Source organism: Notechis scutatus, chromosome 7, assembly GCF_049901735.1.
Source record: "Notechis scutatus isolate UNSWTSFEM ecotype Mainland chromosome 7, rNotScu1.2, whole genome shotgun sequence".
In the NCBI taxonomy this organism is placed as follows: domain Eukaryota; kingdom Metazoa; phylum Chordata; class Lepidosauria; order Squamata; family Elapidae; genus Notechis; species Notechis scutatus.
In genome coordinates this window covers 13,971,831-13,997,358 of record NC_142015.1, presented here as the reverse complement: position 1 = coordinate 13,997,358, position 25,528 = coordinate 13,971,831, and the positions used below count along the sequence as shown (strand labels likewise).

Below are 25,528 nucleotides of genomic sequence, written 5' to 3'. Positions count from 1 at the left end.
TGGACCAGCCCTCCGAGCAGCAGGCAGAGGTGGGGAGGAGGCACAGGAGCCCCACACACTCACCACTTCCTGTGGTGGCCATGCCCACCCTACCCACCGAGGGCTGATGATCTTAACTGGGGCTTATTTTTGGGATAGGGCTTATATTAGTTTGACTCAGCCTTCCATCCTTCCAAAGGTCAGTTAAATGAGGACTCAGATTGCTGGGGGCAATAGGCTGACTCTGTAAACATCTTAGAGAGGGCTGTAAAGTACTGTGAAACAGTATATATGTATAAGTGCTATTGCTATTACGAGCATCCTGAAAAATCATGCTAGGGCTTATTTTCTGGTTGGATCTTATTTTGGGAAAACATGGTAAGTATCACCACCCATACCTGCTGTATTTTATTTATCTTTTGACCCAACTCTTTATTATTTCAAGTATTTACATATACATAGTTCTCAACTTACAACCACAATTGAGCCCCTACATTTATGTTGCTAAGTGAAAAATGTATTAAGTGAGTTTTGCCCCATTTTACTTTTTTTGCCACATTTGTTAAGTGAATCACTGCAATTGTTAAATGAGTTACACGATCATTAAGTGAATCTGGCTTCCCCCTTGGCTTTGCTTGTCAGAAGGTTGCAAAAGGCGATCACATGACCCTGCCACAGCGCAACTGTCATAAATGTGAATCAGTTGCCAAGAATCTGAATGTAAATCATTGACAAGGAGGATACTGCAACAGTCATAAATATGAAAAATGTTCATAAGTCACTTTTTTCAGTGTCATTGTAACTTTGAATGGTCACTAAGCGAACTGTTGTAAGTCGAGGACTACCTGTACTCTTGCCTAATTTCAGAAACCTAAGTAGATCTGGTTAGTTTTTGAATGGGAGATCATCCAAAAGGAATCCTGCTAGGATTGAAATAGATGCAGGGAAATTGAAAAAACAAACCGAGAAAAAGCAAGTGACAAACCATCTTCATACTGTTAAGAAAATTACAGGGACATGTCCATGAAGTCCCTTTGATTCAAGCTTTATCCAAAGAAGACTTTATTTTTTATTATTCAGGATAATCCTCCTTTGGACCTAAAGATTCTGAAACATAGGAGGTTTTAAGAAAACTTTTTTGATTATATAAATGGATACATGGCCTGGGCCTAAGTTTTTTTGAATGATCATCTGATCCCATTTATATCTACCCAACTCAACAGAGCAGGGAGATAGGGTAAGTTAGCAGTACCTTCTCTTAAAAAAGGTCCATCTGGTGGTACCAAGAAGAAGCCCTTTTCTGTGATGGTGCCCTCCCTGTGGGACATCATCCTTGCAGAAATAAGATGCTTTCAAGAGACCCTGAAGATGTGGTTTTGCCAATGGGCCTGGGAGTCCAAAGTGATATGGAACCCATAAAGTGGTTGGCTTGATTGTTGTCACCAGAGCAGTGTGAATGTATTGGATTTTACATTGGACTTTTATTTCTGTAAACTAGCTGGAGTCAGTATATTCATACTGACTCCAGCTAGTTTACAGAAATAAAAGTCCAATGTAAAATCCAATTGGGTGGCCATATACATTTCCGTAATCAATAAATACTAAAGGTTTTTTTCAGGCCTTAGTATGCCTCCCCGCCCCATTATTGTTTGCTTTAATGCAACTTTTACATAATAAATAAGTCAACAATCTCTGTGCAGGCCAAAAGGAAAGGAATGAGAGCTTTCAAGGTGTCACCAATTACTTTCCCAACATCTTTGGAACATCTTGGAATCTCTGCAAGATTCATCCTACATCTGTATATTTGAACTAAAGGGATGACAAGTAATTTCATCAAAGTGATAAGAAATTGAAGCCAAAACAGACTTCACCTTGGCAACTGCCAAGATAGACTTCTCTCATCTTCTTCTGGTGGGGCATTCATGAGAAGAATATACAGCCAAGCTCGCATTGAAAGGGCAGAGGCTTAATTGTTTCTCCACATGGACAAAGATCTTCGTTACACAAGACCGCATTCATTCTAATTCATCATCTCCATTCATTCGGCTGACATCCTCTAGAACAGGGGTCCCCAACCACTGGGCCGTGGACCGGTACCGGTCCGTGGAACATTTCCTACTGGGCCGCCGGTTTGCTGGGCACCGCCATCTTGTTTGACGAGAAAGTGCTTCCGGGTGAGCTTTTCCGGTTGGAAAGCGGCGTTTGGATCCTGAAGGAATCCTCGCACCTTAGTTTCATCGAAGTGGGGGGGGGCTTCGAACGAAACTAAGGCACGAGGATTCTTTCAGCACCCAAGGCAAGGCGAGCCGAGTGACCATCCCGAAGCCGTCCCGAAGTGAAGCCCATTGACAAAGGTACAAAGGAGGAGTTGAAGGTGGCGGGGAGAAGCGGGGGACGGCTGGCTGGTCGGTCGCTCGGCTCGCCTTGCCTTGTCATGCGTGCTGATGCCGGTACCGGGCTGTGGATCATTTTGTGATGCCGGTACCGGGCCGCGGCACAAAAAAGGTTGGGGGCCACTGCTCTAGAAGGATGTTGAGTATGGGAGTAAAATAACATCAGTTGTGGCATTATAAAGCTTGTGCTTCTGCTTGCATGCCTGCACACACACACACACACACACACACACACACACTACAAACTGCTGTCATTTGTTAGGGAGAACACTTAAGACATGATTATATCTTAACAGCTGGAAGTTTATTGTACTTCACATTCTCTCAACTGTGAGCACTGAAGAGAATTTGGCCCAGGACAAATAGGGAAAAATCCCACCTACCACTTCCAACTAAGCTCAAAACACTATTAACATAAGCTTTTAAAAAGTAAGTAAATCTCAAGCACTCTGGGAAGATAGGAAACTGTATCTCTCTCACAGGAAAAGGCAAATTCTAAGTAGCAATAGTAATAGCTTACTTAGCCAATACTTAGACTTAAATATCACTTCACAGTGCTTCACAGCCCTATCTGAACAGTTTACAGAGTCAGCATATTGCCCCTAACAATCCGGGTCCTCATTTGACTGACCTTAGAAGGATGGAAGGCTGAGTCAATGTTGCCAGTGAGTATCAAATTGCTGGCAGTCAGCAGAAGTAGCTTGCAATACTGCATTCTAACCACTGTGACACCACGGTTCAAGTAATTGAAAGAGAGATTTCATCATGACATTAGTTCAAATTACCTCACATGCAATTACAGCCACAGTGAATTTTGCACCTATAGCATTGTGTGGTGGTGCCCTGCATGTTTCAGCATCAATTCACAATGTTCTCATTGGGTCCAACGATGCCTCATTTCCCCCATTATCACTAGCTATCATGTTGCTTGCTTAGTTCTGACTCAGTATCTTTGCAAATCCAGCCACAAGGGGCTTTCTGTCCGCCGTTTATGGATTTATTGTGCAAACCCAACTGTTTGTGGATTATTTGACCAATCTTAGTTATGAAAGTACGAGACAAGGAAATTAAGCTGGGACTTGCACATCCCTCACTGTGGTATCAGTTGAAAAGAGAAGATGCCCACTGTTGGAAACAGAAATGAAAGAAATCCACGTGGACAGCTGGATGGATGCAGCTTTCTCAAGGGAACTTTACTCCCACTAACTCCAACTGCGAGGGATGCTCCCCTTCTTATCACTGTAGAGTTCAGAGTGCATTAAATCTCAGCTTTGTCACTAATTTATCCCCAAAGCATTTATAACCCATTTCCATCAGTTGCATTCGCTATGAGCAGGGGGAAAAAAGCATGTCTGGGAGACTAAATCAAATGCTCCAGAGAAAGGAGCTGTTTTCCATCCTATTTAATTACAGGGAGCCTTGCCCTGTAATTGTCCAGCCAGTGTACTAACAACTAAATTGGCACTTACTATATGTTTTTCTCCTGTTACAGAAAGTAGAGAAAATACTCTGCAACCTCAGACTGCATAAGTTCCTCTGCCCTTTACCTTCCACACCCTTCTGAATAACAGAATAACAGACTTGGAAAGGACCTTGGAGGTCTTCTACTCTAACCCCCTGCTCAGGCAGGAAGTCCTCAGGCCTGTTCCATTTCAGACAAAGGGTTATCCAACCTCTTCTTAAAAACTTCCACTGTTGGAGCATTCACAACTTCTGAAGGCAAGTTCTGGGCCATGGCTGCTGAAAGAGGTCACCTTAATTCATGGCATTGACATCCCATCACATCAACTGGACTCTTGAAATACACAAAAGCCTAGAATGGTTGTGTTAGGGTTTGGAGATTAACCCCTAGCATAGTATTTCAGCAGTAGTCAAGCCAGGCAACCAAAGGAGAGCGGAAGGGGCCCAGGTATACACACACTGAATACAAACACTGTTTGTAGTTTAAATAGTTTTTAATCCAGTTAGAGTTTAAGCATTGTCATTCAGTCCATTAAGTCATTCACAGTATTTCCATCCAGTAAGACTCACTAGTATAGTCCAAGTTAAGAGTCCTTGCAATATCTTTATCAGCCGATAAAGATATCTTCTCCTCCTCCGGTTTCACTCTCCAGAGAAACAAACGCTGGATATTCAGTAGAGTTACGCAGTAAATCAGCAAACAGTAGCAAACAATAACAGTTCAGTCACAGGCACTCACAGACAGTAATCACAGTTAGTCGCAGCAGCACACAGTTACAGCAAGTCACAGTTACAGACAGTAAGCTTTCCTGCTTCTAATGCTTCCTTATATTGTAACTTCTAACCGCACCCTTAATCGGCTAATTGCCTGCTGCATTGTGCTTAAAGTGATAAGCACTTAAACCATGATATCTAAGTTTTATATATTTATTCACCCAAACCATATTTGGTATCAATGTTATACCTAACATACTCCCCTTTTGGGTGAAATAAATATATAATACCTTTACAATCTAACCCCATAATTTTCACAACTCTCCTGGTGCTTAATGGCACCTTGGGCTTTAGTAAAATTATCAGCTAAATTGTCCTCCGACATACAGTACTCTAGTTGAATCATCTTACTTCTTACAGATTGTCTCACGTTTAGGTATCTTAGATCTGTATGCTTGCTCCTTGTTTTTACTCCAATATTTGTGGCCATTTGAATTGCTGCCTGATTATCTTCATGTATAATTATAGGATAATCTACAGTTATACCTATATCAATTAACATTTGTTTATACATTATTAACTCTGTACATAACAATGATAAACAGGAGAATTCTGCCTCCATAGTAGACAAACTTATATGCTGTTGTCTTATTGACTTCCAGCCTATTAATGTCTTACCCAGCATTATGGCTGTTCCTGAAGTCGACTTTCTAGTGTCTCTTTCTGATGCAAAGCTAGCATCTGCATATGCACTTAGAATTAAATCACCCTTTGGTTCTAAATACAATGAATAATTCATTGTCTTTTTAAGATATCTTAATATCCTCTTAGCTGCAATCCAGTGTCTTTCACATGGTGCAGAATTGAATCTAACCAACTGATTCACGCAGTACGATATATCTGGTCTAGACCAATTACTAATATAACTCAAACTACCAATTAAAGATTGATAAATCACCTTATCAAACTCAGGGCTTTGTTCATCAGTGTTGCTAAACTCCTGACTCATTGGAGTCTTAGCTGGCTTACAAAGCTCCATCTTGTAATCTTTTAGCAATTTGCTTATCTTATCTTCCTGAGATATCTTAAAACCTTTCCTTGTTTTCTTTATATTCAAACCGAGATACTTCTTTATCTCCCCTAATTGCTTGATCTTTATACTCTTTCCTAATGATGCTATTATTTTATTTGCTTCATCATTAGTTTCAGTTATCAATGCAATATCATCTGTGAATAGTAATAATAATGATACTTTCCCATTTGTCTCCCTCTTAAACAGACATGGATCGGCTAAACCAGCTTTAAATCCTATATTGTCTAGTTCCTTTACAATATACTGGTTCCATTCATAGCCTGATTGTTTTAGACCATAGAGGCTTTTCTTTAACAACCAACAATCATTATTATCCTTATTTTCACTTTTAATACCAACAGGTTTATTCATATAAATAGTATGTTTTAATGGGGCGTGCAAGTAAGCAGTTTCCACATCTAGATGGTTAACTATATAGTTTTTACTAGCTGCCCACACTAAAGCTGCCCTCAAGGTTGCTGCCTTAAGACTAGGTGCAAACACCTCATCATAATCATTAGCATTCTGCCTAAAACCTTGGGCTACTAACCTTGCCTTATGGATTAAATTACCATCTTTATCTATTTTTACCTTAAATATCCATTTGCAGCCAATGGATTTCTTTCCTGCAGGTAATTTGACATTTTCATACACCTTCATATCTCTTAATGAATTCAGTTCCTTATTCATTGCTGCATACCATTTTTCTTTTTCCTTATTAGGATACTTTTAATTTCTTCTACAGAATTAGGAACTTGATTAATCTGGCACACTGTGTTAGCCTGGTACCTATCAGGCGGTCTAGATATACGTGTAGTTCTTCTGGGAATTACAGGGCTTACAGGAGGACTTTGTTGAACTACTACTTGTTCATCTTCCTCATCCTGTTCAGCTATTGAATCTGTTTCTTCCTTTATGGGCACTATTTCATCCTGTATTTGTCTCTTTACTTTATTTTTAAAGTTACAGGGATAACTAATGGGATTTCTATAGGGATTCAATAATTACATCTTTATTGGCATCCTGTTCTAATTTCTCCCATCCTTCATGTTCTAGAAATTGGGCACTAGCACTACATAACACTTTAGATGTGCCTTTCTCCCAAAATCTATATGCCCTATGGTTTGCCTGATAACCAACGAAGAAAAATCTTTTAGCTCTATGTTGCCCTTTTTTTCTGAGTTGTGCAGGAATATGCACCCATGCTGGTGCACCAAATGTGTGCAGGTAACTTAAATCAGGTTTCCTGCCATGCCATCTGGTAAATGGAATTTCACCTGTTGTTGTATTAACAACGTTGTTCAATATGTTATTAGCACACATTGTAGCCTCCCCCACAAAGAATCAGGTAACCCAGAATCATTTAACATTGTTCTAACCATTGCCTGTAGTGTTTGGCCTCTTCTTTCAATAAAAGCGTTATGTTCTGGCCTGTATGGAGCAGACTTCTTATGCTCTATTCCAGCTACCTTAAGTCTGCTCTGGAATTTGTTATTAATAAATTCCGTGCCATTATCTGTCACCAGGGTTATCAGTTGTCGTTTAGACTTTCTTTCAGCAAACCTAAGCCAATTGAAAAAATGTTGATATGTTTCAGTTTTGCTTTTCATTAAATAGCAAAACCCATATCTAGAATAATGGTCCATAATGCTCAGTATATATCTAGCACCCCCATACTGGGTTTCTTTGGACCTATTATGTCTGCAAATACTACTTCTAAAGGTTCTTTTGTTTTGAAACCATTTAGCCTATTTGCAGGCAATACCTTGCTCTTATCTTCACAGCAAACATTACAACGCAAATATTTATCACAAGGTTTTAACCTTATTCCTTCAGATAACTCAACTGTACGTTTTAGCATTTTAAAATTTACATGCCCCAACGCCTATGCAATAAATGGATACATTCTTCATGAGGCTTTATATTATTAAATACAGTTTGAGCCTCCCTTTCTTACTATTATCTAAGACATATAATGTTCCATTTAAAGCTGCAGTTACCCTTTTGTTATCTTTTCAATTATGCAATTATTATCTTTAAAAGTAATTACATAACCTAATTTATCTAATACCCTTACTGAAAGCAAATTAAACTTTAGTTGCGGTACATACAACATTTTTATATCCTGGTTTATGTACGGACAACGTGCAAAACCTTGACCTTTCGCTTTCAGTTTCCAGCCATTAGCAAGAGATATATGTTGAGAACTTGTAGACATTTTTATAAATTTTGTCTTATCTCTTGTGATGCAGTGGGATGCGCCACTGTCAACCACCCATAAATTATTCTTCACATCAGAGTTGCCAAACGTGGCTAGTTCAAATGCTTTCTTTGGCTTTTTACATTCTGGCTTTTTCTCTTTTTGCAGAATCTTGCCAAATGTCCTCTGCCTCCACAATTAAAACACTTTTTAATTGTGTATGCCTCGAAAGATAAATTCTCTTCTTCCAGGTGCTTTACTTTGCTTTGCTGGTTTCTTTCAAACTTTGAAGATAATTTCTCTTCTTTCTTATCTTCTCTCAGCTCGTCACGCTCACGCCTTCTTCTGGCTTCTTCTAGTAGCCTGCCTGTAATCTCGGTTAATGAGAGGCTTTCTTTTGGCAATACTTCCAACGAAGTCACATAGTCATCATAGCTTTGATCTAATGAAGATAATATTATGTAGACTTGTTGCAGTTCATTAAATATAAGCTCTTTTTCTTGCAATTCTTGAAAAATGCTCTTCATACAGTTTAAATGAACTAACATATCTCCATTCCTCTGAAGATGGGTTCGAAAAAGCTTCCGTGTAAGATTTATATGTGCTCCTACACTGTCCCGAACATAAATCTTCCTGAGGTTCTCCCAGCAGTTTGCAGCATTTTCTTCTCCACGAATATGGACAAGCTGCTGATCACAGAAAGTCAGTCCTATGATGCATAAAGCCTGCTCATTCTTCAGTTTAAAGTCTTGTAACTTTTCTTTATCATCATCATTAGCAGGATCCCAGCTACTCACATCTGGTGGGTTTGCTATAATGTCCCACAAACCTTCTCTGCGTAGAAGTAAACTACATTTCATTGACCATGAAACATAGTTTGTTCCATCCAGCCTAGATATCATGGACAGTTGTGACAAATTTACTTGTGCCATTGCTCTTCAGATATTTTGACTATTTTAAACTAATTAAAACAGTTTGTTTTTACAGTAATGTGCAACTCACACCAACTCTCTCTGCTATATCCTGGTTAGTTAGACTATGCTGCTGGGCCCATAACCAATGTTAGGGTTTGGAGATTAACCCTAGCATAGTATTTCAGCAGTAGTCAAGCCAGGCAACCAAAGGAGAGCGGAAGGGGCCCAGAGTATACACACACTGAATACAAACACTGTTTGTAGTTTAAATAGTTTTTAATCCAGTTAGAGTTTAAGCATTGTCATTCAGTCCATTAAGTCATTCACAGTATTTCCATCCAGTAAGACTCACTAGTATAGTCCAAGTTAAGAGTCCTTGCAATATCTTTATCAGCCGATAAAGATATCTTCTCCTCCTCCGGTTTCACTCTCCAGAGAAACAAACGCTGGATATTCAGTAGAGTTACGCAGTAAATCAGCAAACAGTAGCAAACAATAACAGTTCAGTCACAGGCACTCACAGACAGTAATCACAGTTAGTCGCAGCAGCACACAGTTACAGCAAGTCACAGTTACAGACAGTAAGCTTTCCTGCTTCTAATGCTTCCTTATATTGTAACTTCTAACCGCACCCTTAATCGGCTAATTGCCTGCTGCATTGTGCTTAAAGTGATAAGCACTTAAACCATGATATCTAAGTTTTATATATTTATTCACCCAAACCATATTTGGTATCAATGTTATACCTAACAGGTTGAATTTCAAAATAACAAAGAAAACCTCAGCCTTTCCTCCAGATGGGCTGTGCCTTATTCTCTGGGGCCCTTAAAATGTTTTCCCTTCATACCTTATGGGCTAGCTTGGGGTCTAGAGATCTTGAAAGACATGTGCTGGGTTGCAGCGTCACAATCTCTTAGGGGCCAAATGCAGTTGGTGGGTGTGAGGAGATTCTTTCTTGGGGAAAGGAACCAGAAACCACTACTTTGAATCTGAGTTCCTTTTCCAGGAAATGACTGTCATTTAATGTTGTTCTAAAGGGAGGAATTCTACAGCAAAGCCTGCATTTAGGACTTGGAAGTTTCCTGGGCCACCGGTTCACAGGGAGCCGATGGCCCATTCTCCCCCACACGTCATTACTGCAAATTACCCACTTGAAGTATAAAAGAGGTAGGTGGGTAGGGAGAAAGAGCCTTTTAATTTTAGATTTGAGAAATTAGTAGCTGAGCCAAGTTGCCATGGAAACTAGGTTCTCTTTGGCATGCTCTCCCTTTCTATCGCAAAGTAATTTGACAACCACCTTTCTAGAATAGGGAGACAGGCCTTGAGCTATAAAACACATTCAGACCATGGAAACAGTCTACGGAGGAATCTTCCCACAATCCAATTCAGGTTCACTGTCACTATTCACATGTTCTACTCTTCCCACTGGAACATTCACCATATCCCCATGATCCAATGAAGACCACTCTGGCATAGAGATGGGACACCAATACTTTTTTTTACATGGGATATGGACAGGGTAATTGTGGCTGGATCCTGCTATGTGTTTGGCCTATTTGATTTGGGTTGAGCATACTGTGAGAACCTCATCAATGTGGCTTATTGGCTAGCAGAGCTTATTAATTGATAAATTAAGAAATCAATTACATTATTTATAAGCTGCCTATATCCTGACCCTGGACTTTTAATGCCTTGCTATTGTGATTCATTAAGAGATGCCTTAAATAGACATTGTGGGCTTGATAAATTAAAACTAGTTTCTTTAATTGTGCTTGGAAAACAGTTAGCAAATACTTCAAGTCTATTAATACCCTGGCATCTGTTAATATAAGATCAATTACTTCTTCCCGTGAAACAATTATTTAGATGGAATCAGGATAACAATTGAGTGATTTCCCCCTCAGAATTACTTTAGACTTTGATTATTTTTCCCCTGCTAGCTTGGTCTATTAAGATATGTGCATCTTCCTTTTTCAATTGCTTACTAAAGTGAACAATTATTGTGAAATTCAGAAGTGCACAGTGACAGAGGAACATTAACCGAGAAGGTTAATTCCAGCAGTACCCTGTAAACCATTTACAGTTAAATATGGAATTAACTTACAATGCCAGTTAACCTCCTGCTAAAGCAGCAACCTTCTGGCTACAGTACTACTTCCATTAATGGCCTATAAATATCATGTATAAGTTCTAAATGGACTGTGCAATTTTCATCCTGAATTAGAATCAGTGACAGCATTTACTTGCTTATGTAATATGTATCTGGGTGAAATATAAAATTAATTCTCCTTCAAGATATTATCTGACAGGCAAAGTCTCTGCATCATTTTGTGGTGGACAGGTTGAGCTGGGCATCTATACAAGAGGAGAGAGAGAGGGCACCACCGAGATGGTTTGTTCTGGTTGATTAGATTGCACCAAAACAGAAACATCTACCACTGGTGTATATTTTGGAAATATAACACAACCACTCCATATCTGCCAATAGGAAATTAGCATCGAAATGATACGGATTAACTGTTCTTGATATGCCTCATTTTAAGGGAATCACACTGCTCATTGGCAAGGAAACTTAACCGAATCTAGGCTTCTGCATTGAGCTGTGGCCAGAGGAATGTTTAAGAGTCTGAACCCCACATGGAATTTTAACTTCAACTCTCAATAATTTTCAGAATCAGTTTAACATAATGATTAAGGCACCAGGCTAGGACCCTGGAGACTGTGAATTCTAGTTCAGCCTTAAACTATATGAGAAGAGTAGGCAGAGCTAGAGGAGGTGGAGTTAAGCCTGTCATAAGCTTAGAATTTTACGTTCCCAAAACTGCCCCAAGTCCAACCCATCCTGAATTCTGCTGACCCTTATTTGACGCCAATTTAGTGTTGAACTAGATTCATGTGTATAGGGTTGAATAAATCTTCTAGGCTGCAATTTAACAGATAGTCCTGATTCCTTGAACCTGATGAATAAAGCCAGCTGTGTGATTTTGGACTATTTCCTCCCTCTCAGTCCTAAGGAAGAAGGCAAGGGCAAACCACTTCTGAAAAGTATTGAAAGAAAATTGCAGAGGCTTGTCCATTTAGTGCCAGGAATCAAGACTGACTTGAAAAAACCACCACCACGCTTTTAAAATATAGTTATCAATACAATATTAAGGAAGAACAAATGTAATTGCCACTACAAAATAACTAAGGAACATAGCAGCTTTTTCTTCCCCTGAGCTCTAATCCAAAGCTGGTGTTCAGCATCCTCCCATAGCTTCCTAGTTCATGGTTGAGCCCTTAGGGCAGTGTTTCTCAGCCTTGGCAACTTTAAGATATCTGGACTTCAACTCCCAGAATTCCCTAGTCAACCACACTGGGTGGGGAATTCTGGGAGTTGAAATCCAGACACTTTAAAGTTGCCCAGGTTAAGAAATACTGTCTTAGGGTCTAATATCAATTTATTATTGCTTGGTAGATTTAGACATCAGGATTTTTTTGCTTATAAATGGCTTTTCAATTTTCTCTTACCTGCCTTACTATTTACTTCTTTCCCTGCAAGAAATGAATCTTTGCTTGCCAATTCTTTCACTTTTCTCTCTACTTAATAATAATAAGAATGAGAACTCTAAAAATTAAAAGCCCTGCTCACCATAGGAATAGAGATGGAGAGTGGGGCAGGTCAGAAACATTATTCAAAGAACAACTCATTAGTAATTGTCTGCCTGACAAGAACTGAAGACTTGCAATGAGCAGATCTAGCAAGCACTGAATCTTTAATATAAAGGCTCATAAATCCTTCAGATAGATCTAGTTACACAGAATATTTATATTCCACCTTTCTGTTTCTTGGTGGTTAACATAGTTTTAGAAAATAGATTAATCAATGCAATCATTTTAAGAATTAACCCAAAGCATGCATTAAAATTACATTTTAACAAAAGGACAAAAAAAGATAAAAATAAACTTGAATCATGCCTGAAACCAACATATTTTCCACAGAAAATGGAATGCTATTCAGAATGCAGGCAACTGTTCTCATTTAATTTTGGGAGTGACAGATTGAAAAACATCTGCTGAATGGTGGATTAAATCTAGGAGGCAGTGCTCCCTAAAAGGAAGTCTTTGGACTATCTCAGATTTGGCATCTTTAAGAGAGGTGGACTTCAACCCCCCAGAATTCCTTAGCTAGCACATGCAGCCTGTACCAGCTGCACTACAGTTACATTCTATTGAAAGCAATAAAATAAAATGGATCCCAAAACCCAATCTTTGGGGTGGGGGGAAGGATACATAGAAGAACATAGAAAAAGAAATGTAACAGACTGAAACTGCATCAGGATAAAGGACAGAGAGACTACCTGGAGATTTTATGGATGCATCCATATAATTTCCTTATTAGTATGGTAATAGCAATAGCACTTAAGACTTATACACTGGTTCAGCCCTCTCTAAGTGGTTTACAGAGTCAGCATATTTATTTATTTATTTTGTCAAGCGATTATAAGATAACAGGTATAAGTATAACATAGTTATGAATACATTAAATGGATACATATCAGAAAAATATAAAAAAACAATAGGACAGGGACCATAGGCACATTGGTGCGCTTATGCATGTCCCCTACAGACCTCTTAGGAAAGGGGTGAGGTCAATAGTAGACAGTCTAAGGTTAAAGTTTTTGGGGTTTGGGGATGAAACCACGGAATCGGGTAGAGTATTCCAGACATTGATCACAATCAAGTTTGGTGCAGTTTACCTTGAGTTTGTATCTATTGTGTGCTCTTGTATTGTTATGGTTGAAACTGAAGTATTCATTGACAGGTAGAATATTGCAATATATAATTTTAGATACTATACTTAGATCGGACCGAAGGCGGTGTAGTTCTAGATTTTCTAGGTCTAGAATTTCAAGTCTGGTGGCATAAGGTATTCTACAACGAGTAGAGGAGTGAACTCTTCTTGTGAAATATTTCTGGACTTTCTCAACTGTATTAATATCAGATACGTAATGTGGGTTCCAGACTGATGAACTGTATTTGAGTATTGGTCTAGCAAATGTTTTGTATGCTCTAGTTAATAGTGTGATATTACCAGAGAAAAAGCTACGTAGGATTAGGTTAACAACTCTTAATGCCTTTTTGGCTATGTAGTTACAGTGGGCTCTAGCACTTAGATAATTAGAGATGAGTACTCCAAGGTCCTTGATAGAGTTTGGATCATCAACATGATCAGCTTGTATTTTATTTTCAGCTTGTATTTTATTGTCTGACTTTTTTTTGCCAATATGTAAGACAGACCATTTATATGTTGAGATTTGAAGTTGCCATTTGTTTGACCATTCTGATACATAGTCGAGGTCTTTTTGATATTTTTTGATTTTTTTATATATTTTTTTATATTGCTCCCAACAAGCTGGGTCCTCATTTTACTGACTTCAGAAGGATGGAAGATTGAATCAACCTTGAGTCAGCATGTATAAGCGCACCAACGTGCCTACCATCCCTGTCCTAATGTTCCTTTTTATTCAGATCCATTTCATGTATTCATAATTATGTTTATCCTTATATATGTTATCTAATACATGTTTGACAAAATAAAATAAATGAAAATAAAAAATAAGAATAAGAATCGAACTCCTGGAGTGAGCAGTGAGTTAGCCTGCAATACTGCCTTCTAACCACTGCACCACCACAGTTCTTTGCTGAATAAGTTTACTTTCTTTTCTTAAGGTTGATTTTTCCTCAATTTTCCAGTTCAGCATAAAATTCTGGTACAAACTGATGGTCTTTCATCCAGAGCCTGACTAGGATCCCTCTTAGTATTGAGGAATTAGCCAACATTAACAAGGTACTCTCACTTGGCTCAACTTTCCAAATAAAAAAACCATAGGAAACATAGCCTACTAGAGAAACCTCCAGGACTGAGGAAAGATTTCATTGCTTTGTGGTACTTTGACTCTAGTTCAGTCTGCAAGATTAATGGAATAACAGAATAATACCAGAATTGGAAAGGACCTTGGAGGTCTTCTAGTCCAACCCCCTGCTCCAACAGGAAACCCTATACCAGAGGTGGCGAACCTATGGCATACATGCCAGAAGTGGCACGCAGAGCCATTACCGCCAGCACACAAGCCCTCACCCAGAAAATGTCTACTCACATGCAAGTGCGCTGCCAGCCCGACAGCTGATTGTCGGGTATCTGGTGAGCATGCGCAGTGGCGCATGGGAGACACGTGTGCATACGCAGAAGCGTGCGGCACACAGGGTAGGTGGGTCATGCGCACATGCACAGAAGTGCACAGAGCAGGTCACACAAGCATGCGCAGGGGGCATGGGGCCACACACATTGCCTTCTGAGTGATGGCACGCGAGCACGAGTGCACAAGCGCATGTACAATTATCGACATGGGAGCCCAAAAAGGTTAGCCACCACTGCCCTATACCATTCGAGACAAGTGACTATCCAGTGTCTCCTTGAAAGCCTCCGGTGAAGGAGCACCCACAACTTCTGATGGCAAGCTGTTCCACTGGTTAATTGTTTTCACTGCTAGGAAATTTCCCCTAAGTTCTAGGTTGCTTCTGTCCTTGATAAATTTCCATCCATTGTTTCTTGTCTTGGCTTTTGGTACTTTGAAGAATAGGCCAAACCCCTCTTCTTTGTGGCAGCCTCTCAAATATTGTAACACTGCTACTATGTCTCCCCTAGTCCTCTTTTTCACTAGACTAGACAAACCCAATTCCTGCAGCTGTTCTTTGTATGTTTTAGTCTTCAGGCCTTTAATTAGTTGCTCTCTCTTATTCTATCTTCTCTTCCTTGCTACCCACCTAATTCCTCTCTAACCAGTAGCTTTTCAACAGCCTGTTTCCAACCAAGAACACTAGCATTCATCAGCCTCCCACCACGCTCCAGTCCTGCCTGCCAGAATGGAGTGACTAAGGTAGTAGGCGGAAGCGTGGTGAGTTACAAGCCAAATTTAGCAGCTTGTAAGTGCCAAATTGGAGTGTATCTTGTCAGGACTGGGCTGCCTCATGCATAGAGCTGAGTGGTTTCTACAGTGAGCAAGCTGCTAGGATAAAGGGTACAGTACAGCAGTTAGGATGTGCAAGACAGAGAGGGGCAAAGTGTGCCATCTTGGTGCAGATAGAGTCGGGAGGCAGCTTGCAACTAACCAACTTATATGTGCTTTGAGCCTTGGATTTGTGCTCTGGGGAAAAGTCGACTCTGTTTTGTACGGATGGGGAGACTGGTCATGTGCTACGATCACATTATCATGCCAGTTAATTTTTGCCTCCTTCTGCCTATATCTTCTGCCTACCTCTCTCCACCCCATGATCAATTCCATTTGTATGTTTGTAAAAGTAACAGCAGCAGGAGCCAGATAAAGACCTGGCTGCCTAAAAACCTATCTGTGGATGAATGAGAAATAGGTTGAAACAACGGTTGCACGGCAGATATCTTCTAAAAGGATACCTGCTTCATTCAGCGCTCCACAAACCATTCATTGTTTTTATTCATCTGACTTACTTTATTCGTCCAATGCATATGGCCGCCCATCTTCCAAACAGGGGGCTTTGGGCCATGTACAATGAAGCTAAATCTATATATAAAAGCGAAATACCACTCCCCACACATCATAACAAAATCTCCAGAACTGTAAAGCCTATAAACTTGAAATTTGGCACGTATGTTCCTCTTGGCTTCTAGGTGTTCACTAAGAAAGGATTTTTTGAAATGACATCAGAGTATTAGTGGGCATTAACATGCTCTGATGCTAAGGAGTTCTACTCCCCCTCCCCACCTGAAAAGGAAGTTTCAGTTTCAGTTTTACTTTACAGCACCAAGCAAAGTACAGAAAGTTGAGCTAAGCCACACCCAGGCAACTTGCTGTCTCCTTGCTTACACAGCAAAAACAGCTCTCAACTCACTTTGACAGGATGCTAGCCAGATGAATATCGATGGATGCTGGTAAGCAGAGGCAGAATTCCCCCCCCCCCCCTTATTTTCCTTCCCAAAAACTAAGCCCGACCATGTAGTTTCATAGCAAAGTACGAGTATCGAGCTAGTAGCAATATATTGAAAACCGTTATTATTATTTAAGATTTAATCTTCAATTCAATTCACAGTCTGGGGCTGGTAAAAACTTAACAGTTCAAGTCCTAACCAAGGACCTAAGAGCTGTTAAGGTAACCTCTGAGTATATAGACAGTTCCAAATAAGGTGGTTTTTTGCAATGTCAGAATATTCAGGTCTAATAAGTTCAAAATGTCCCTGTATTTAGGCAGCCTTTCGGGTATTGCTCCAAGGGCTTCTATTACTATTGGAACAACCATTGATTTCTTCCTCCATAATCGCTCAACTTCAATTTGCAAATCACAATATTTTGATATTTTTTAGCTGCTTCTCTTTTATTCTTGCATCACCTGATATTTAAATATCAATGAACTTTTACCTTTTCCACAATGATGAAATAAAATATGTTGTGGGCCAGTTTGTTGTCGTTGTCATTCTTACATTATAGAGAAAATAAAACTAAAATAAAAAACACATAATAGTAATAGGGGAGCTACTCAATATTTCACCAGTCCCCAGAGACCTAGGATTAATGGCACAACCAGGTCTTGAGCTACTTCTTGGCAAACAAAAGGGATGAAGCTAAATTTACTTTGGGGAGAAAATTCAACAAAGCAGTCACCACAGAAAAAGCACATCTTCCTAGGATTCAACAAGTGTAGCTTCCTAATCAATGGGACCCAGCAAGCTTCCTTCCCTGGATCTGGAGGGACAGAAAGATGTCACTGGGAAGAGGTAGTCCCTATTTCCAAGGCTTAGGCTGGATTTGCCATTGCAAAGATGGCTGTACCCACAGAGAAGCTGTGAAAAAGTGCAAGGGACATATCAGTTAGTCACCCAACCATCCTCATATTTTTAAAAAGAAAAAGGGGTAATTCAGTGAAAATCTCCTATTGAGATGCTTTGTTAATATTTGAAACTTTTCAGTGGAATGCAATACACAGAAGTGCCAAGTTTATTTCTTTATTAAGAAAATGTATATGGCTGCCCAACTCACTCATGGTGACTCCAAGTAGCTTTGAGTGTTATAGATTGAGCTGTCAAGGTTCTGACTAACAAGCCCAAGCAAATAAAAACTCCAAGACTCAGATCTCTCTCAAAGAACTTCTTTATTGGGCACATCATATCAGCACAATTAAATGTAATACTAACTCTACATGTTTCCCATGGTTTCAGTATAATTAAAATGGAAATAACTTCCTTTCCAAAAGTCTCAGGTCACATTGACCAATTAGGTTAATTGGCAGGCTCTCCAGGCACTCCTCCTCGTCTCTATCCATCACCTGTAGATATGACCTTGGTTCCCACAAGAAAGCTCTGTGTTTTGTCTAGCGATGCATTTCATTCTCCTTCCCTCTACCCACTCTGTGCAGCAACTGAGGAATTGAAAAATGGCTTCGGCCAGGTTCGATTTGAAGTCAACATGAGTTAAGGTCAAATCTTTAGAGATCCACAAAATATTTTCAAACCTAATAGAGGAACACTGCATGTATTGTACATGCATGTTCCCCAGCTAAAATGACTGCATGCTATAGGGCCATGCTAAGCATTCATAAGTCACCTTTCACCAAGCTAGTTTTCATGAACAAAATAGCCCTCCTAGAGATATTAAAGCAGTCATGTCCTCTGGAAGGCTCATACAGCTCCTTCAAAAACTTACCTTCCCAAGTATGGCTTTCTACTTGGATTCCCAGCGAAGAGAATAGCAACAGCACTTAAGATTTCTATAGTGCCACATTAGTGCTTTACAGAACTTTCTGGGAGGTTTACAGAGCCAGCATATTGTCCCCAACAATCTGGATCCTCATTTTACTGACCTTGGAAGGCAAAGTCAACTTTGAGGCTGTCAGGATTGAATGCCAGGCTGTGGACAGTTTGCCTGCAGTACTGCACTTTAACCACTGTGCCACCGGGACTCCTAGAGAAGGGATCAGTCAGCCGCACAATGTGCAGGCAGTTGAGGAAAGGCTCTGAAGCAGCAGTGCAAGCCATACTGAGCCAATCAGAGGGACTGAAACATGGAAACCTAGTTTGGCAAACTTTATCCTAGAAAGCATGTGGAAGTGAGAAACTATTCATCTAGTATGACTGTGAGAAATTCTAGATGGTCTGGTCTCCAATTAGCAGTGTTGCTCTCAACTTTTATCATTGACAGTGTAAGCTCCATTCCTGCAGTTGGCACCATCAGTATGACTGGTAATCAGTGTTTCTCAGCCTCAGCAACTTTCAGGTGGGTAGACTTCAACTTCAGAATTTCCCAACCAGTATGCTGGGAGTTGAAGTCTTAATGTTCTTAATGTTACTGAGATGGAGAAACACTAGCTTAGACAATTGAAACCTCCTCTGGCAACCTTCAACTCCATCACCAGAGCTATTGGCATCTTAGATTGAATTGTCTGCATTTTGTTGGCATTTAAGGAGGAGAGGAAAGCCAAAGAAAAATATACAATTAGCAAAAACCCACACAATTTTGCTAAGATCTTGGGTAGAAGCCGCAGCCAGGCTACACAACAAAATGAAGTGTATTATGAGACACTTTGATATTTCCAGTAAAAGTAGGTCCTCTGCACGGCAGAAGCTCCAAGGGAGCCCCTTATAGACAATGCAGCCTTAGCTGTCTTTTTTCTCCAACAGGGCAAACTGAAAGCCCAGCACAGATCTGAATAGAAAGCTTCAGTTTCAAATGCAAACCATATATTACATTACAGATATGCTGAATGTCAACGTTTGCTACAGCTACTAATATTTAGGTAACTAGAGTTACCAAAGGTAACTAAAGTATTCCCCAAAACCAGGGGTCTTCAAACTTAACAGCTTTAAGACTTGTGGACTTCAACTCCCAGAATTCCTCTTCTAGTCATGTTAGCTTAGGAATTCTGGGAGGTGAAGTTCACAAGTCTTAAACTTGCCAAGTTGAAGACCCTTGCCCAAATCTCTTTCTTATGGCTCTCAGTTGCTAAGAATAGGTAGTTCCGCCCCCCTAGTATTTCAGAAATATGGTAATCTATACCTTGAAAAAGATTTAGCATAGTTTGGGGGCAGGGGTGGGATTCAAATTTCTTAACAACTAGTTCTGTGGTCGTGGCTTAATTTCTGAGTGTAGCTTGGTGGTCATATGACAGGTGGGCGTGGCTTGCTGACTGGGTGTGGATTGGTGGTCATGTGACTGGCTGGGCGTGGCTTTATGTAAATATTGTAAATATTGATTTTTTTATTTAAAACAGAGCACCTTTTACCCAAAATCAGGCAAAGCAGGCAGGCAGATTGAGTTGCTCACAGAATCACAGATTCACTAACAGATATCTTTCTGCAATCTGCTGCCTGAGTCTGTCACATAAAATTTGCTTGCAAGCAAACTCATAAAATTTGCTAGCAAGGAAACTCACAAAATTAACTCACAACACACCATGTATGTAAATATTGATTTTTTTTTTATAAAAAAGAGCAACTTTTACCCAAAATCAGGCTAAGCAGGCAGGCAGATTAAATTGCTTGCAGAATCACAGATCTACCTTGCTACAATCTGCTGCTTGACTCTGCACTGAAAAATAAAAGCTTCAGTCCTAAGGAAGGTTCAGCTCTGCTCTCAGGCCACTTCTTCTCCCCAACCCCCTGAATACCACCCCTGACTGGGCCTCAGGGAAGCCTCTGGGGTGAAGGGAAAGCAGTACAACTTACCCTCACCACTAATTCCTTGCTTTAGTGAATTTGCTAATCCACCCTGATCCTGTTGACCAAAAAATGCTAAGCATATTCATTGGCCACCAAAGTTTGCCTGTGCTCCAGGTGAAGATGCTTAGCAACCCACTGTTGGAAAAGCCCATCAGCACAAAATACAGCAAGCTCCTTTCCCAAATCCCAACATCTTGCTTGGAGTAGAGCAGGGGTGTCCAACCTTGCCAACTTTAAGACCTGTGAAATTCTACTCCCATAATTCTCCAGCCAGCATTGTCCACAAGTCTTAAAGTTGCCAGGGTTGGACAGCCTTGGAGTAGAGACTTTTGTAATGATGATTAATTTCAAAAGCAGGAGAAGCACTGATAATGTAGAATGGTATTAATTTTGCAAAACATTTTGTATTAAAAATGTTTCATGTCTGGATTGAACATCTAACCATTGGCAAGAGTCCTAATGCTGTCCTGACCTTGCTGGAGGCGTTCAGCACTCAGAACATGTCTGAGTTGTCTGGAACAGTATGGAAGGCTTCCTGTGAATTTGCCAGAACCCAAAACAGGGTCTTTTGATTGCAAAATGTTTCAAAATCAAAATGTTCTGTATACTCCTGGCTCTAATCCTCACAAATTAGTTCAAGGAAAGATGCAACGTGACCATTGCATTCTGTACTGTAGGGATAAGTAAATCAAGTCGTGAAATGGAAAGCCATGCTACAAAGAGTTGGAAGATTCAGAATAATTTGGAGATATTACTTGCACCTCTTATTTAGAATACAGAATAACAGAGTCAGAAAGGACCTTGGAGATCTTTGGTAGTCCAACCCCCTGCTCAAGCAGGATACCCAATACCATTTCAGACAAGTGGCTCTTCTTAAAAGTCTCCAGTGATGAAGAACCTGCAACTTCTGGAGGCAAGCCATTCCACTGATTAATTGTTCTCACTGTCAGGAATTTTTTTCCTTAGAGTAATTGGCAGGTTCCATTACATTCATAACTCAAGGATTACCTATATTTCTAGATTGGTTCCTTCCTTGCTTAGTTTCCATCGTTTCTTTATACTCGTTATAATGTGATTTATATGGATAAGCATTACTTAAGCTTTGTTTTGATTGGCTGGTTGCTTTTGACCAGGGATGTCAAACTTAGGTCGTCATGGCTGCATCACACGATGTATTGGAACTCCCCCCCCCTTTGCTAAACTGGGTGTGGGCGTAGCCAGCACGTGACGCATCCGGCCTGCGAGTTTGACAGCCCTGCTTTAGTTGTGATGCTAAGATTATGCCCCATAAGGTATTTTTTCCTTATAATTGAAGTCACCATGAAAAATGTAACCCATTCAAAGGTGTTTTATTTGTTTGCTGAACCATTACAAGAGAAAGAAGCTACCCAGGACGCCTTCAACCTCTGGGCCCCTTGATGATCAAATTACACAAAACAAAAACATCCTGCCTAAGAACAGTATGAAAAAAATCACAAAAGTAAAACTTTCCAAGGAGTTAATATTTTAGAAATATACCTCTTTCCATAGTGTTCCAAGAGGCTGCCTCAAAGATGAAGGGGTCATCCTATTTTTCAAAGCACCCGAAGGCAGAATAAGAAGCAATGGATGGACCAAGGAGAGAAGCAACCTAGAACTAAGGGGGAATTTACTGACAGAACAATTAATCAGTAAAATGATTTGCCTCCAGAACTAATTTAAGTGCTCCAACACTGTAAGTATGTAAGTGCTCCAACACTGGAGATTTTTAAGAAGAGATTGGACAGCCTTGCCTGAAATAGTATAGGGTTTCCTGCCTAAGCAGGGGATTGGACTAGAAGTCCTCCAAGGTCCCCTCTATTCTGTTATTCTGTAGTAGAATTGAAGGCCCCCTTCTCATGGACTAGGCAAGATGTCACTGCTTAGGAATGAGGGCTGGCAATGGGAAAACTCTGGTACCAGTCCCTCTCTCAGCCCAACCCACCTCACAAGGTTGTTGTTCTGGAAAAAAACAGGAGAAGGGAGTGCTGTATATGTTACCTTAAACTCTGTTAGAGAGGAAAGGAAGAATATGAATCTGTTAAAAAAAAAACCCCATACTCTCAGAAGCCATCAACAAGGGAAAAACCCACCCCCACCAAAAACTGGCAGGGCAAGCTACTGTGTACCGGGAGCAAACCCCACAATCCTTTGCACTGATGATAAGCAAACAGCTCAGAGCACCATAGATAAAAATCTATGAGCCACATAAAAGGTGTCTTTTAGCCACTCCAAAGATGCTGAGGAAAACCCTGGCTTTCCCCCTAAAGGCATTTTTTACAAGAATCTCCACTTTTTTTTTTTCACAATGAAAATCAAAGGGCCAGCAATCTGGGCCCTCACAATAACCATAAATGACATTATTATTTTTTTAACAAAATAATCCAAATTTCGCAGATATCTGAAAAAGTTGCCAAGCTCCAAGGTTAACAGGCTCTTTGCTAAAATTCCCACCACCACCACCACATATCTGATCATTGCTCATGCAAAAGTAAATTCTATGGGGCTTATTCAGAACCCCATCAATGAAGGAGCTCTGGTCTCTGTTCAGTCACTAATCAATGCAATAAGTTTGGTATTTATGTAATGGTTTTAAAGTCCTGGAGAATGGAGGGGGGGGGAATATAAATTGAAATATCCTTTCAGAAAACCTTTCCAAATTGAGGGCCACACTTATTTTGCTGGGGGGGAGACACTGTTTTTTAAAAAAAGAAGCAAGATCAAAATAAACTTGAAATTAAGTGTCATGTCATTAGCATTTCCATCTCATTAACCTAAATCAAAATGACTGTTCTCCAATGTTTTCTCTGACACATTCAATTTTATAATTCGGGACTAGAGCCTGTTTGCACTAAGGAACTGTGTTTGAAGAAAGAAACTGAAAAGTGTTTAGGATCCCTGAAACATGCCATATGCAAGACCAGAAGTGATGCTTCAAGGTGCATCATGCAAGCAGCCAGCAGCACTGATTCAGTTTCTGTCACTTGGGACACACAAAGCAGCAAAAAGACACACAAAGAATCCAATCAGCTATTCTTTAATAAGGTTCAGATGGTCATTGCTGACCACATCAGCAGCTATGTTCCAGGTGCATTATTTCTGGCCGCACTGATATGTGAGCTTTTCATTTCCTCTGGCATATAAGACAGGCAGTCTTGCACAGAACAAGCCAACTGGCTTCATGTTGGCATGCACATTTACCAGAAATAATGCCCAGGCACATGGAGGGAAAAGTGTGAAAGCCTCACTTGAAACCAGCATGCACAAATCTCTCTCTCTTTCTTTCTCCCCCCCTCTCTCTTTCTTTCTTTCTTGCTCCCTCTCTCTTTTCGAATTTAAAAGCTCAGTCTGGTTGGGCTTTTAGACATCCAATGGAGTAACACTGGCCGATCTCTTTTTATAGCACCAAATATATGAGTTTTTAAAAAGATGCCTCAAGACAACTTATGGCAGCATCCTATGAAAGTACAATGTACCCAATTACATTATTTCTTCGCCCCCTCAGGACTTTCCATTCTGCCAAAAGCTCTCCAAAAGTTTGAGCATGGAGTTTTCAACTCCCCTGCTACCAGAGCCTTTCAAGTGGAGATGATTACAACTGAACACACTCATACATACAAAATAGATGCTCAGTCACTTACCTGTAATTTTGCCCCTAGCATCAACCCTGAATAGCGTCCAGCACTCACACTGCAACATGTGCAGACTTGTCTTGTGAACCCTTTGAAGTCAGGAGGACTAGCTGAAGCAGGATCTTTGAACTTTGAACAAAACAGGAGCTTTGGATATCTCGGATCGCAACTCCCTTAATCACTGGATGGGTGACAATGCTGAGCGGGGCTTCTGTCACCTGTCCCGGGTACCCCCGTCCCACTCCCAGCAGCTGGAGGACCATCCCTGCAGTGCAAGAACTTAGCTGCAGTCAGACAACCCTTCACCCTTTGCTGACTGAGTTAACCCGCTGCTTGGTTTCGGATAACGTCCATAATAGTCCATAACTAACAGAACGGGTTGTATTCGGAGCATACAGTAAATCAGGTTTTAAAAAAATACCGAGCAGGTTTACCACCGACCAAACTTCCTGTGTCAGGAAAGCAGCCGCACAACAATGCGCCCGACCAAGCGTGCTGTGTGAGCGCCCAACCTTTTGTTTTGCACGCACTGATTTTCCGGGCCGTGGCCAAATCAATTCCGCGAGCGAGAATTCCTGCAAGGAACGTCGGTTACCCCAGTCCCCCCACAATAGCCCCCGAATTAGGCATCCGTAAGGAACGGGTTTGCTTGCCTGTTTCCCTGTCCTGCGCTACTTTTGCACGGGGACCGCCGGGGCGCAGGAAGCGCCCGCTCCTCACACTGCGCCCCTTCCCCGAATTGCCGCCGGGACGCTCCTCTGGCGCCGCCCTCACCTGGCTCCGGCTTTACCCCGCGTCTTGCACGACGATCTCCACCCCCCCCCACCATCACCACAACGGGCGCAAATCCGGACCAGCGCCACTCGCAGCAGTCCACCACAGTCTGTCCGCCAGCCGGGCTGCTTTAGCGCCGCGCCTCGTCGCCCGCACTTGGCAAGGCGGCGGAGCGGGGCGCGGGAGGAGAGGGGGGCGGGGCGCGGTTGGCCATCCCAGGCGCTAATTGGCTGCTTATCTCAGTTTGGGCACGCAGGGAAAGCGGCCCGGCGGCGTGGGGGGGCAGCCAAAACTGGCTTTGTTACGCCGCTCGCTGGCAGCTGCCAGGCGGGTGGAAAAGACGGGGGGGGAGGAGGAGAGACAGCTGTAATGACATGTGTCGCAGAAGGACGGCACGCGCCCCTCCCCACGTCCCTCCCACCACGCGGGTCGCCTGAAGGGGTGGGAGGAGGGGGTGGGAGAGGAGCTGAGCTAATTGCTCCGAAAGGCAGGAGGGGCTTTTTTCAAATTGCACGCCGCCTTCCTGCCTCGAGTTCTCCGCGCGTATCCGCCCCCGTCCCGCCTTCTGTCCCAGTCGGCGTGAGAGGACTATGAGTGGGTCTTCAGCAGATGTGTTTGGGGGGAGGGTTGTCAGTTGTGCAAAACA

General features: G+C 41.2%; 1 protein-coding gene across 3 annotated transcripts in view; it reads right to left on the bottom strand.

Moving 5' to 3' along the window:
- LZTS1 (leucine zipper tumor suppressor 1) overlaps positions 1–25,528 on the bottom strand; it is a 50,955-nt gene that overhangs the window by 18,954 nt on the left and 6,473 nt on the right. Inside the window, exon 1 of one of the 3 annotated variants that reach the window (XM_087969987.1) lies at positions 24,762–25,023. The exons of 1 other annotated variant lie outside the window; for it this stretch is intronic. The gene's annotated coding sequence lies outside the window, so the exon portion shown is untranslated. Of the gene's footprint in view, positions 1–24,117; positions 24,726–24,761; positions 25,024–25,528 lie in introns of those variants that run through there. One more of the 3 variants, XM_026671358.2, reaches the window with a different exon arrangement.